Source organism: Lates calcarifer, linkage group LG7_2 (assembly GCF_001640805.2).
Source record: "Lates calcarifer isolate ASB-BC8 linkage group LG7_2, TLL_Latcal_v3, whole genome shotgun sequence".
Lineage (NCBI taxonomy): Eukaryota > Metazoa > Chordata > Actinopteri > Centropomidae > Lates > Lates calcarifer.
Window position 1 is genome coordinate 3,450,677 of NC_066854.1, and position 12,100 is coordinate 3,462,776.

The 12,100-nt window shown below is 43.0% G+C and overlaps 1 long non-coding RNA gene across 1 annotated transcript; it reads left to right on the forward strand.

Annotated features, from left to right (window-relative positions):
- Positions 1-2,018: 2,018 nt before the first annotated feature.
- On the forward strand, positions 2,019-7,105 carry LOC108873120 (uncharacterized). Its single transcript, XR_001959363.2, has 3 exons — positions 2,019-2,528; positions 6,143-6,230; positions 6,853-7,105. It is a non-coding gene; the product is annotated as an uncharacterized LOC108873120 (long non-coding RNA).
- The last annotated feature ends 4,995 nt before the right edge of the window (positions 7,106-12,100 follow it).

Sequence of the window (12,100 nt, forward strand, 5' to 3'; positions counted from 1 at the left end):
TGTGCAAAGATATGTTGCCTCCAGTTAATCAGTCATGTCGCCCTCATTCCTCATTGCACTTCGAGATGAAGCACAGAAACCAGTCTGACCAGATCAGTGTCACATGCAGCTGTGTCACTCTGTGCATTTCATTGAACTACAGCTATGCCACATATTGCATCAAGAGAGTTATTAGTCCCTGATGAGTCGTTTAGCTCCTTCCTGTGAGAGTGGCTGGTGTAAAAACTACATCCCTGGTCTAATGCAGCGGTGGAGGTCAGTTCTACCATATGGCTCAGAGTGTGTGTGTGTCTGTCTGTGTGTGTGTTAGGGTAAAAGTGTGGTCTGGAGTGTGAGATGCCAGCTGGCCCAAACATGACAGAGAGTGAGGATGGAGTGAATGAGGAAGAGATGAGGGAGGGAGGGATGGAGGAAGAGAGCTATGGAGATGGAGAAAAGGAAGAAGAAGGGAGGGAGGAAGTGGGGCAGGAAGAAGGGAAGAAAAAAAGGAGGGAGAGAAGGATGCATGCATGGATGAAGGGAGGGACAGAAGGAGACAGAGATAGATGGAGAGAGGTGGGAAGGTGAAAAGCATGGAGGGAAACAAACGTGGAGAAACTGGCATCTGTTGCCCTCCCAACCCCCGCCGTCACCACTGTCACCACCAGCTCCCATTGGTGCAGTGTGTGTGTGTGTGTGTGAGTGTGTGTGTGCGTATAGAGATAAGACAGAGGAAAGGGCCCAGATGGTCTGAGGGGAGAGTGACAAGTGGCTGTCAGGGGATTCAGACAGCCTGGCCCTCTGCTGCCCTGCTGGCACACACACGCACACACACACACACACACACACATACACATACACACACACACATCCATTTCTTTGTAGGACCTTTACCTCCTTTGAGGCACCTGTTCACCCTGTGCTGCATCTGTTTTTGGAACCGTTAGCCGTACCTTTGGTGTCCTGCAGAAATCAGGTGTTTTTTTCCAAATCAAAATGGAGAAGCTGCTTTTATTGCATTTTTTCATATTTGGGCCTTTATCAAATCAAACTGGAAAGTCACAAGGATATGCAAGTATTTAGATTTTTGATCAGTTTGGTGGCAGGATATCAAGCACTACTCCTTCAGGGAAGTCTGGACGCTACAGTGATGGTTAGCTGGTTAGCATGCTAATTTCAGTGGAAGGAAAGAAATGCTAGAAATAGAGGCAAAAAAGAGTTTCTTTCAACTGCTGGAGACAGCTACTGACAAGTAAAGGATTGAAGTTTGATGCAAAATTTGCTGTTTTTCTTTTAGACTGTTAAGTAAGACATTAATGTTAACATACATCATGTAGCAACAACAAAACTTACAATGAAATGAACTGCAGTTCAATATTAACTCAATTAGTAATCTGGTTGAAAGATTTTTGCCACCTTTCAAAGCATTTTCTATCACACATGGCAACCCAACTGTTTAATGACACATGCCAAAGATGCACTGTGTAGCCTTAGATAGCCACAAAAGCAACAACTGGGTTTAAGTTTGAACACTTGAGACACTTTAGTCCAAGTACACAAATTATGAATTGAAAAATCCTATAATCTAAACAGTTTAATGTGAATACTGACTCACTTTTCAATATTTGTGTCAGATTCTTTGTCCCCCTCTGTCCCACTTTTCTAAATTTCTCTCTCCAGTGTTTTAACACTACATGTGTGCTGACCGACTGGCCGTCGAGGCCGACGGAGGAATTGTCACAACCAGTCAGAGTGAGTATTATCTGTCATTTCAGAGCCATGGGACTCAGTTTAATGGATAAAGCCTGCGGAAAGCCCAGACTGCCAGCCTCTTTATATCTTTATGGGTCATACACTCATCTTCCCAAACACCCTTAATACGCTTTATCTCTCGCACTCCCTCCTTCTCCTCTTTCTCTCGCTGCAAAGTGGACACATGCGCGCACACACACACACCTTATCTTAACTCAGTTGCCCTTGATTTGTGTGATCCTGTGATTTTTTTTCTTCTTTCTTTCCCAGGGAATTTCCTGCCCGTCCTTTCTGAAATGAGAGGAAATGAAGGATGGGACTTTGGGCTCCAAGGCCATGACCCTTGTAGTCCCAAAGCAAGGCTCCTTGGGATATGTAGGCGCCTCCGGACTCAGGGACACCGGGGGGTCTCCCTCATCGGGAAGGATGGCATGTGTGTGTGTGAAAGGAAAAAGAGCAAAAAGAGGAAAAATTGACAAGAGGAATTGGGTGTGAGGAGAGAAGAGGAAGGAAATGTGAGTGTGAGAGAGAGAGAGAGAGAGAGAGGGGAGAGAAAGAGTGTGTAGAAGTGTGTGTGAGAATGACAAAAAGAGAGAGCGGAAGGAGAGAAATTGTGTGTTAGCGAGAAAAAGAGCAAGTGTGTGTGCAAGAGTGTGTGTGAGGGACAGCTCGTCCTTCAGGCTCACCTCGGCCCCCCGGGGTCTTTCTTCTCGGCGGCAGCGTTTTACTGGCCCCGGCTGACGGCCATGAAATGGCAAGAAATTTACTGCTGTGGAGCTTATGGATCTGAAGGCAGAGTGAGGACATCTTCTCTCTTTCACTCTCTCCCTTCTTCCTCTCGTCTCTTCATGTATCTCTCTCTCAGTTCCATCATCTCTCCGTCCCTCCCAGCTGCCCTTGGTTTCCATCCATCCTCCCTTCCTGTACATTTTCCTGGCATCCCACCATCCTCTTTTTCCTTTTTCTATAATTTCCTTACATTTCTCCTTCTCTCTCATTTCTTATCTCACCACCCTTCCATTTCTTAAGTGTTTTTCTAATCAGCTCTTCCCATTTCTAATTTTCCCCCTATAACATGTAACTGAGAAACGCTCCCACATAATATAACCATCAACTTTTGTTTCTGAGCAATCACGGTGGATGGCTCTAAACACTACAATACCCATGATCCTCAGGGACAGCAAATTCACCTAAACTTGTCTTTGGGAAAAATGAATGGGACTTTTATTGGGTGCCCATAATAGCTCTTCCATTTTCACAAATCTATTACAGTGCCTGCAGATCCCCTCTGTATCCTTCTATCTTCTCTTCTTTTACTCATCTCACCTGATTTTCTCTCTCTACGCTCATCCCTCCTTTCTTTCTGTTTTCGCACATTTTTACCTCCTTGCATCTAACAGTATAGCTCCATTCCTTCTTAACTAATGTCCCCTACATTGTCATGTTTTAATATTTAGAGTAGACAGTCCTGCTAAGACAAAAACATGATAGTCAGTCAAAACAATAACAAAATCATTTTCATTATTTTGAATATATATTAGATTCAAGAACTTTAGTTGAAATAAGAGCAAATTCTACTTTTAATGTGTAACTGTAAATTATTCAAATGAGCCTCAAAACAGGAAAACAACATAAAACTTCAATACCCAGAAATCCTGTTAACCTGACATCAAAAGCTCATACTACAGCTTTTTCGGGGGTAAGAAAGGGCCACTCAAACCATGACAGTTTGGGTCTGTCATACAGTAAAAACTGTAAGTAAAGCTGGAGGTGATGAGTGTGTGTGTGTGTGTGTGTATGTGTGTGTGCGCGTGCGCTGTAGCACAGCCAGAGAGCCTTACAGCATGAGGGAGTAGGAGGGGAATAGAAAAGGATTAGCAGTTCCAAATTAATACTTGGAGAATTGTTCATGTAGTAATATATTCATATTGCATATACTAACACACAGACAGGTCTTTACAGTCAGTTAATCATATTCATGTACTGTATGTATATACAAATATACTGTATATACTATTTATTTGCATCCACTCATTTCCAGTCTAAACATGAGGGAGCTGTATTCCCTCATATTGAGTTTTGGTGTATTCTCCATTACAGTACAACATAGCAGCAGAGCAGACAAACTAAACTTCTGTTTACCAGGCTGATTCTCATATTTTTTGACATCTGGAAAGAGAGCAGTGTGTCACTGAAAACTGCTGCACGATTTCAGTAAAATGTCAGACTTTTGCAGGTATGTCACATTTTAGGGATGTAGCTCACACTCTTATCCAGCAGCAGCAGCTTTGTGAACAGCAAACAGTAGCAAAAGCAGTTTATGTAGAAAACCCAGCACTGACACTGACTAGCTGACTAAGAAAAAATGACTCGAGTTTAAAGAAGTTGTTTATTCTTTTTAACAGCTTGGGTCTTATTCTTGTATTTTTGGCCATTTTGTTTTGACTTAGTGATTTAAGTAGAAGACAGTGTAGCAACAACAAGCAAGTCAGATGATCAGACAGGTTTTACCATCTTTGTTTCAAGATACAAAATACATTAAAACTATTATCCAATATGTGAGGACAATCCATACCTATCAGTGCTCTGAGCTTCCTTATGCAGTAAGGCATAATTAACAGCCTTAACCCTAACCCTCACTGTAGCGCTGCTCAGAGGCCATATTATAACCTCTAATGCAATGATGGCTAAAGCTTGTGGCAAGCGACCATCAGCACCACCTGGTCCTGGCAAGAAACCACATCCAGCGGCAAAAATAAACATACCAATAGCCCCTTTAATGATATATCAGTAGACTATAGACTCGAGTAAGACGACTCGAGTCTTGACCTGCGTGAGATTTGATTCCATAAAAACATGACTCGGTTTGAGACATTGAAGAAAAAAAAAACAGCATTAGATAGACCTTCCTTGATTGTTGACTCTTTACACAACATTGAAAAGAAAATGTTCAAATGCTGAGTTGCAGATTCAGTACCATTTTACCTAATACAACTCATAACTTGATTTGAAGCCGTCCTCAAAGACTTGAGACTTATGTCAAATAACTTAACAGACTGCAGCTTTTGGTTTGTTCTCTTCTGGATTTGCCTCTGATTAAGTGGTGTAGAAAATCTAGAGGTTTGTTTACAACCTGTCTGCCTCAGAATAAACTTTGATTTCTGGTTCAGAATTACAAGAACGAGTCAAATGAAAGAGTCAAATGCAAAATACCCTGCAGATTTTCTCCGGTGTGAGAATTGCTGCTTAAAATAAAAAGGTAAGAAAGTGTATCTGTCTGTGTGTATGTCAGTACAGTCTCCAGCATGTCAGCCGTGAAAGGCCGCTACACGCTGTTTGAGCTCTCCTGAGTGAGAGAAGTGTGACAAACAGCTCAACAGGCTTTGGCACGCCAGCTGTCCAGAGGGGACACACACACAAACACACAGGCCGTAAAATTCACACACACACACACACACACACACACACACACACAGGTCCATTCACATGCACGTGCAGGCATAGGAATAGTCGTGCATGCACGAACACACAATAAAACACACACACACACTGCCGCCAAGCGTGGCGCGGTAATCTTTAGTAATGCCAAGGGTCCTGGGGACAGAGCATCTGAACGGTGCCAACGGCCACACAACATCAGAGCCTCGGCGCCCTGCCTTCCCACAATCCCCCTCTCCACGAGCAGCCAATCCACTGTCGGACAGGAAAAATTGACTTTTCTGGTGGCGCTTCGCCATTTGAGTTCTTAGAAGGGATGCTGATGCTGGGTGGGGGGGGTGAGACAGAGAAACCAGTTGGCTGAATGTTGCAATGTCCCACTGCTTTCTGATCGCCATGGCGATTTTGATCAACAACCATTAATAATGTGTAGAACTGTCTGTGACTGCTCATTTTCAGCATTTCTTTTGAAAATACCGACAGTAATAGGCTACATTTAGACTGAAATCTCTGACTTCTTATGATTTTAATCTCACAGTTGGGTGAGGACAAACATGTACGTATGTGCACCTTCTTCTATAGACTTTTAAACATTTGGTTTGTTTCCACTCCTGTGCTCTAAAGGGCAAGAGACATCATCAGTAATCTCATTCTCCTGCATGGTGAGAGGTATTTTTCACCAGTCCGGGCAGAGTTCAAAGTTAACATGAAACATTACTAAGCAATGTCAGCTTTTAAAGTCTCTGCAGGAGTCGTGACTCAATTGCAAATCTACCATTTAACCTGATTATAATGACTCCTCTACAGTATCTGTAGTCATGTCCTGTTCCCAAAAGCCAGGCCAGATGGAGGTTATATACAGGTGGTTTGTTGGACACAGAGGGTTGTTTTTAAACTGCACTTGGTCAGTTCTTCTTACACTGTATCAGATTAAAGCTATTCTCTCTAACTGTCCATATGTTGTCTCCCTCAGACTACAGCAAAGATGGTGGGTGCATCTGGTGTCACTTCAGTCTTTGTATGCTGCTATCAAGCAATGAAAAACATCATGGACCAAACAGGTACCTTGAATTATTCTCATTATCCTTAAAATACTGTATGATACCTACTGTATTTACACTGTCAACCAATTACAAGTAACCATTGATGATTCACAGGTACTCCCATGTGTTCTGGACTTTGCCATATTGGTCATCCAAGTCACACAGATTTTACTTTATCAGATAAATCACCATATCAGTTTTAATTATGTTGTGATGTGTTATCTCTGTGACATGTCAGTTCAAAATACTTGCTACTGCTTTAATGTGAGTCTATGTAAATTCTGTGGCAAGAAGAGTGGTTTTACTGCTTATGCTATGATGATCAATAGCTGCATTGTCTCACTTTAAAGCTACTATGAGCAGTGTTATCGCATCAGTGATCTTTTATTTTGGTGTCTTTTTTGAGTTTTGAGTCTTTGCAAGAATATGGAAAGTAAATGAAAACCAACAGCTGCCTGGAAGATATAAAAAGAAATCCCCAAAAGCTGTGATATTCCACAGAAAATCATTAATGATGTAAAGTAAATGAGGTAAAATATGCAAAACCACCAGTATGATGATTTAAAATGCAGCACAGAAAACCCATTCGAAGGAAAGGTGAACCCAGTCATATTTTTGTTTACATTTTCTTTAATTGCAGATTGGCTGCAGTCACCCATTGCCACGGCCTCAGGCTGGACACTGATTCAAGGTTGACAGCTCATCAAGTTGAGTGACAAGCGTTGGGGCGGGAACTCGACCAAATGAGGGAGAGGAAGGAAGGTAGGCCCAGTAAAAACACCTCACTGGCTCCAGGCAAATAGCAGCATATTGTAGCTTGAAATCGCCTTCGCCTCCTTCTATTAGGTCATGAATCTTGCTGAGCACCTGAAGAACTGTCATCTTTTAATTCACGTAAAAAAAATTGCAGTGAAGGTTGGTTAGGTTTTTATTTTTCAGAGAGAGAAGATTCCCCATCTTTTTTCACTCAGGTGCAGGAAAATGTGAGACGTGGGTGGTCAGTTAGTGAAGCCATCAGTCGTAGGAGGTTACTAGTTATTGTGGATGTCAGGTGGTGGGGGTGGGTGGGGGGCGGTGAGGCATTCAGGCACCAACCGTCCATGCCGCCACATCGCCCGTGGGGTGAACCTCAGCTGTTCTTCCCTTCCCTTCCTCTCTCCTTTAGCCCCCCTGACCTTCCTCCTCCCTCCTCCACCACCTCGTTTCATCCCTCTCTCCTTTGAGCAGTCGGAGAGGAGCTGCTGCTGCTGCTGCTGCTGGTGGAGGGGTGGTGATTGTGGTGGGGAGAGGGCCTGTCAGGAAAGGAGTGAAATGTGTGTATGTGTGTGTGTTTGTGTGTACAGCTGAGGGAGGGGTCGATATGATGAGGCTTCAGTGTTGTCGAGATGGATTAGCTGAATGACTTTGAGGGGTTTGTTCTCTTGTCTTTGAGCACACAGCCAACTCACTGTACTCTCTTCCTCTCCCTCCCCGTCTCTCCCTCCAAATCTTCATGTCTCCCTCTCAATATCTGTCTCTGTCCTTTTCTGTTTTTTCATAGGATACCTCATTAATGCTCACACACCTGCCCCAAAACATCTATTCAGCTACTTTGGAATAACAAAAATTGACTGATTTATTTATGGAAAAAGAGGGTTACATTTTCATAAATTTATTTTTTGATTTGTTTTTCTCACTTTCTACACTTTATGTCCCCATCCTTCCATTTCTCATCCAAAATTGTGATATTGTTGTATTTTTATTTAGTTTGTGACCTTTTTAGAATACAATATGAGAGCATCTTTGTCTTCTTCCTTATGATGTTTAGTTTTTTTAATAAAAGGAACTACTGTATGTGTAGCATTTTCAAACATCTATTGTCTAATTAACTGTTATACATAGGGATAATTATCTTAAACAGACACCCCGTCTAGTAATACCACTTTGCAATAGTGAGTCAACAGTGACATGACATTGTCCTGCCAATAGAGGCATGAGATCAGAAAACACTTGTTCTAGATTGGGGTCATTTGTGTAATTTCAACTGCAGTGTGTTCCAGATGCATTTTCACCTTAATTCCTTATCCATCACATGGATCCTGTGAAAAGCATTTAACCTCTGCAGAAAATGCAGTCTTTATCAAACTATTGCTTCAGTGTTTATGTCAAAAGTCAATTTTAGTGCCAAAATTCTTATAAATCTCAACACTTTCCACTTCTTACCCTTTAGGAACAAGGAGGTGGAAATGATGTTTTTCTGAAGTCAATAGCCATGTCTTTAGTTATCAGTGTCAGAAAGTAAACACCAGTGTCTCTATCTTTTCTTTCAACCTGCCACTTCCCTTCTATTTTGCACTCCTTTGACATATTTCTCTCTTCCTCTCTCCTTGTTTTGCCCATGCTTCCCTTCCTCTGCCTCCCCTTCCCTCCTTCCTCTCGCACTCGTCTCTGCTTCCTACCACCACCTCCTACCACCTCCCCGCCCGCCTCACAGTGTGTGATTGATGTCGCGAGGTAGCATTAACACTTCTCACGCTGCTAGTACATGGAGGGGAGGGGAGGGGGGGTGGCATAATGTACATGAACGATTGATTACCCTACTGCTACTAGCTGATGACTTCTCCAAAGATGGCTCCTCTAGAATCTATAAACAAAGCTCTTTCTGTCTTGTCCCCCTCTCTCCCCAAACTTTCTACCCATCTCGAACCCCCCCCTCAATTCTCCAAATCAGAGACTGGGAGCTCATGCGGCAATTATGAAGCAAAGGCACATTTGCATACGGAAAAATAATTAAAACAAACAAAGTGAGGCTGGGACCCCCTGGAGAGAGGAGCAGGGAGGAGCGGGGAGGAGGAGGAAGTGAATAATGTGGGCATAGAGAGAGGTTTAATTGCTCCACACCAGGGTTGTGCCATTTATCTTCAACTCTCTTGCTCCACTGCTATTTCATTTGTCACCTTAGTACAGATGAGAGTTTACGTAGGTGTTCTCGGGATATCTGTTTCAAGGTAAGCACCCAGACACACACACACATACACATACACATACATACACGCCCATGCATAAATGCATTATACTATCATCCTTTTAAGAGAGACAGGTACGAATGTCGTGCCGTCAATGTGGAAAGATGACTCAGAGCTCTCGAAAGTTAACTGCATCCTCTCTCACTTTGCATGCACACACATTTTGTTGCTTTGGTTTATAGGTCTAAAAAAGAGCTGTTACATAAAAGAGTCCAGTTTTCAGAGAGAAATGTTCTGCTCTTTTGCTGTCTGACTCTCTCAGAAGCTGTCATTATGCTCCTGGAGCTTCCATACTTAGTTCCTCCTCCCGAGTGTGTGTGCGTGTGTGCATGTGTGCAATATGTGTTTCTGTACACACCGAATTTCGTGCATCCTCAGTGTATGTGAGTTCCCATCTTTGTCTCATTGTGTGTGTGTGTGTGTGTGGTGCTTTAGAGCAGGCTCCCCGCTGACGCCGCAGGGTGAGAGTCGTCATGCGCTGAGGGCCGTCCGCTACGTTAGCGCCGCAGTGGCTAAAACTCCATTTTCAGCAGAGTGTTTGAAGCCAGAGGATGAAAGTCCCTGCTCACTCTCCCTTCTCTCCTACCCCCTCTCCCTCTCTCTCTCACTCTCTCTTCTGACGCCTCTGATGGACAACTGAGTGGCCAGCCACTTCTTTAATTAAAGGCACAGTCTGCCGGTTTTTCCCTCAGATGAAAGAGTATTGACCTGATGGGGCTCTGGGCAGATAGAGATGATGTGAGTGTCACTGAACTCAGTTTGGTCTCCCAAGACAGAGTATATGTGTGTGTTCTTTAGGTACATGTGTGTGTTTTAGCTGAGGGGGCCAGTAAGAGGGAGAATCTTTGAAGTCAAGTCTTGACCGAGTGGGAGCATGTGGCTAGAATCAACACTGATGTGATCCAGTGTGTGTGAGTTAATCACTGCAGTTGTAGTTTAACTGGTGTTTCATTCATAAATGTCTCATAGATTACAGTTCACTGCTGTGTCTCCATCATGGCTGAGGAAGATCAGTCCTCACAAGACAAATGACAGCACTCTCAGTCCTCAACACAACCATAATGACCCTGAAAATAGTGACCAGATCAGGTTGAACTGTCCAACTTTGACACCAGAAACCACTGTATGCATTCTGTCTCCTATAATGTTATTTTCTTTAAACCACAATCGTGATCCTCTCCTATCCTTAACCAAGTAGTTGTAGCCGCCTACAGTAAAAGTGATCGGATCTTAACTGCAGATGTGGCAGTTGAGAAAGCAGTCAAAGCATTTTTGGAAGGCACTGATAATGTTTTATCAGATCTGGAGCTGCCAGATCAGAAAATGCTGATGTTGGTTATTTTGAAAGGCAGTGACATAAACACCATTTTGTTGTTGATGTTGGCTAATGTTAGCTGAATGTTAGGGGTGTTAGGTGCAAAAATCACAGACTCGTCCAGAAAAAAAGTGAAACCAAGCTCAACTTTTGCTGCAACGCATATTTAATGTTTCATTGTCTCACCAGTAGCTTAAACAATACGCCCCCACCAACACAGCCCCCCTGCATTGTTTTAACGCAGGGCTGTTTTCAGTCTGAATCGCAGCTTAATACATACATTTTATTGTATTTCTGTAAGACAAGGAGATTCTCTCTCTGTATTCGGGTCTGTTCAGGTGAGCCACATGTCTGGTTATCCTCAGATTCTGACGGGTCCCTTTCCAACAGGTCTGTCATATCGGGTTCAGAATTTTTTGACCTGTTGAGACCTGAATGCCATTGTTTTCTCCTGTTGGGATTTTTTTCTGCCCAGTAACAGGTTTTTTTGTTATGCTTTCAAACCTTAGTTGAAGTGTAATTGGGCATTGTGTAGCTAAAAATGGGTAGGGATAGAATAACAACAAGCTTCAGGTGTTATCAAAGCCTTGAAGAAACTCTCAGAAACAACAGTGGAAAAAGCATGCTGCTTTGGTAACTCACAAGTATAAATATATATCATTAAATTAAAATTATGCTTCTTTTATACATGTATAGTAAAGTGACGCTTAGTTTCTGAGCAGAACAAAATTAGCTGATTTAACCAAAGCTGGCATTAAACCCTACATGGTGAGAGTGAGCTTGCATGTTTTTATTTTCCTTTTTCAGATATTTGTAGTCTACATTAACATGCAGCCAAAGCAGCCTAGTTCACCCTCTGTAAGGAACTCAACATCATCCGAGCTGGCTGTAGCTGCGGGCGAAAACAACAAGGCTTTAAACGCACGCTGTCGAAGAAGAAACGCTTTCAGTCTCTCAGAGCTCATTCTAATCGTGTGCTTCCTGTTTTTGTTGCTTTGTGCATATGTGTGTGTGTAAGTGTGTGTGTGTGTAAATCCCTTGCTGTTTGTGAGCTGTGCGACACTGCTGGGTGCTCTCTGTGTCTGCTCGCTGGATATCAGGCACCGAGGGATCCTCAGAAGCAGGCATTACCAGTTAATGCACCTCTGAAGAGAGCATCTGCACTTAAGACAATTATACCACAGATGGGTGTGTAGGTGTGTGTGTTGTGGGTGTGTGTTTCTGTGTGTGTGAGGGAGAGAGAGAGAGAGAGACAAAGAGAAAAGAGTGAGTGAGACAGATGAAGAGGATGAGAGAGGAAGAGCTTTCTATTCCTTTGCGTAAAATACGATCTGCGTTTCATTCCTCTCTGAACCAAAATCCGTTTTCCTCACCTCTCTTCTGGGTTCAAAACGTTTGAGGTTTATTTCAGGACCTTGCAATCACACCTTTTTGCAACAAAGCCCACAGCACACACACACACACACACACATACACCTTTCTTGGCTATCTCATTTTTGGAGAATCTGGCGTGTCTTTTAAAGCAGGTACACACGTGTATCTTCAGTCGCACCAATTCTGTCTAGGAG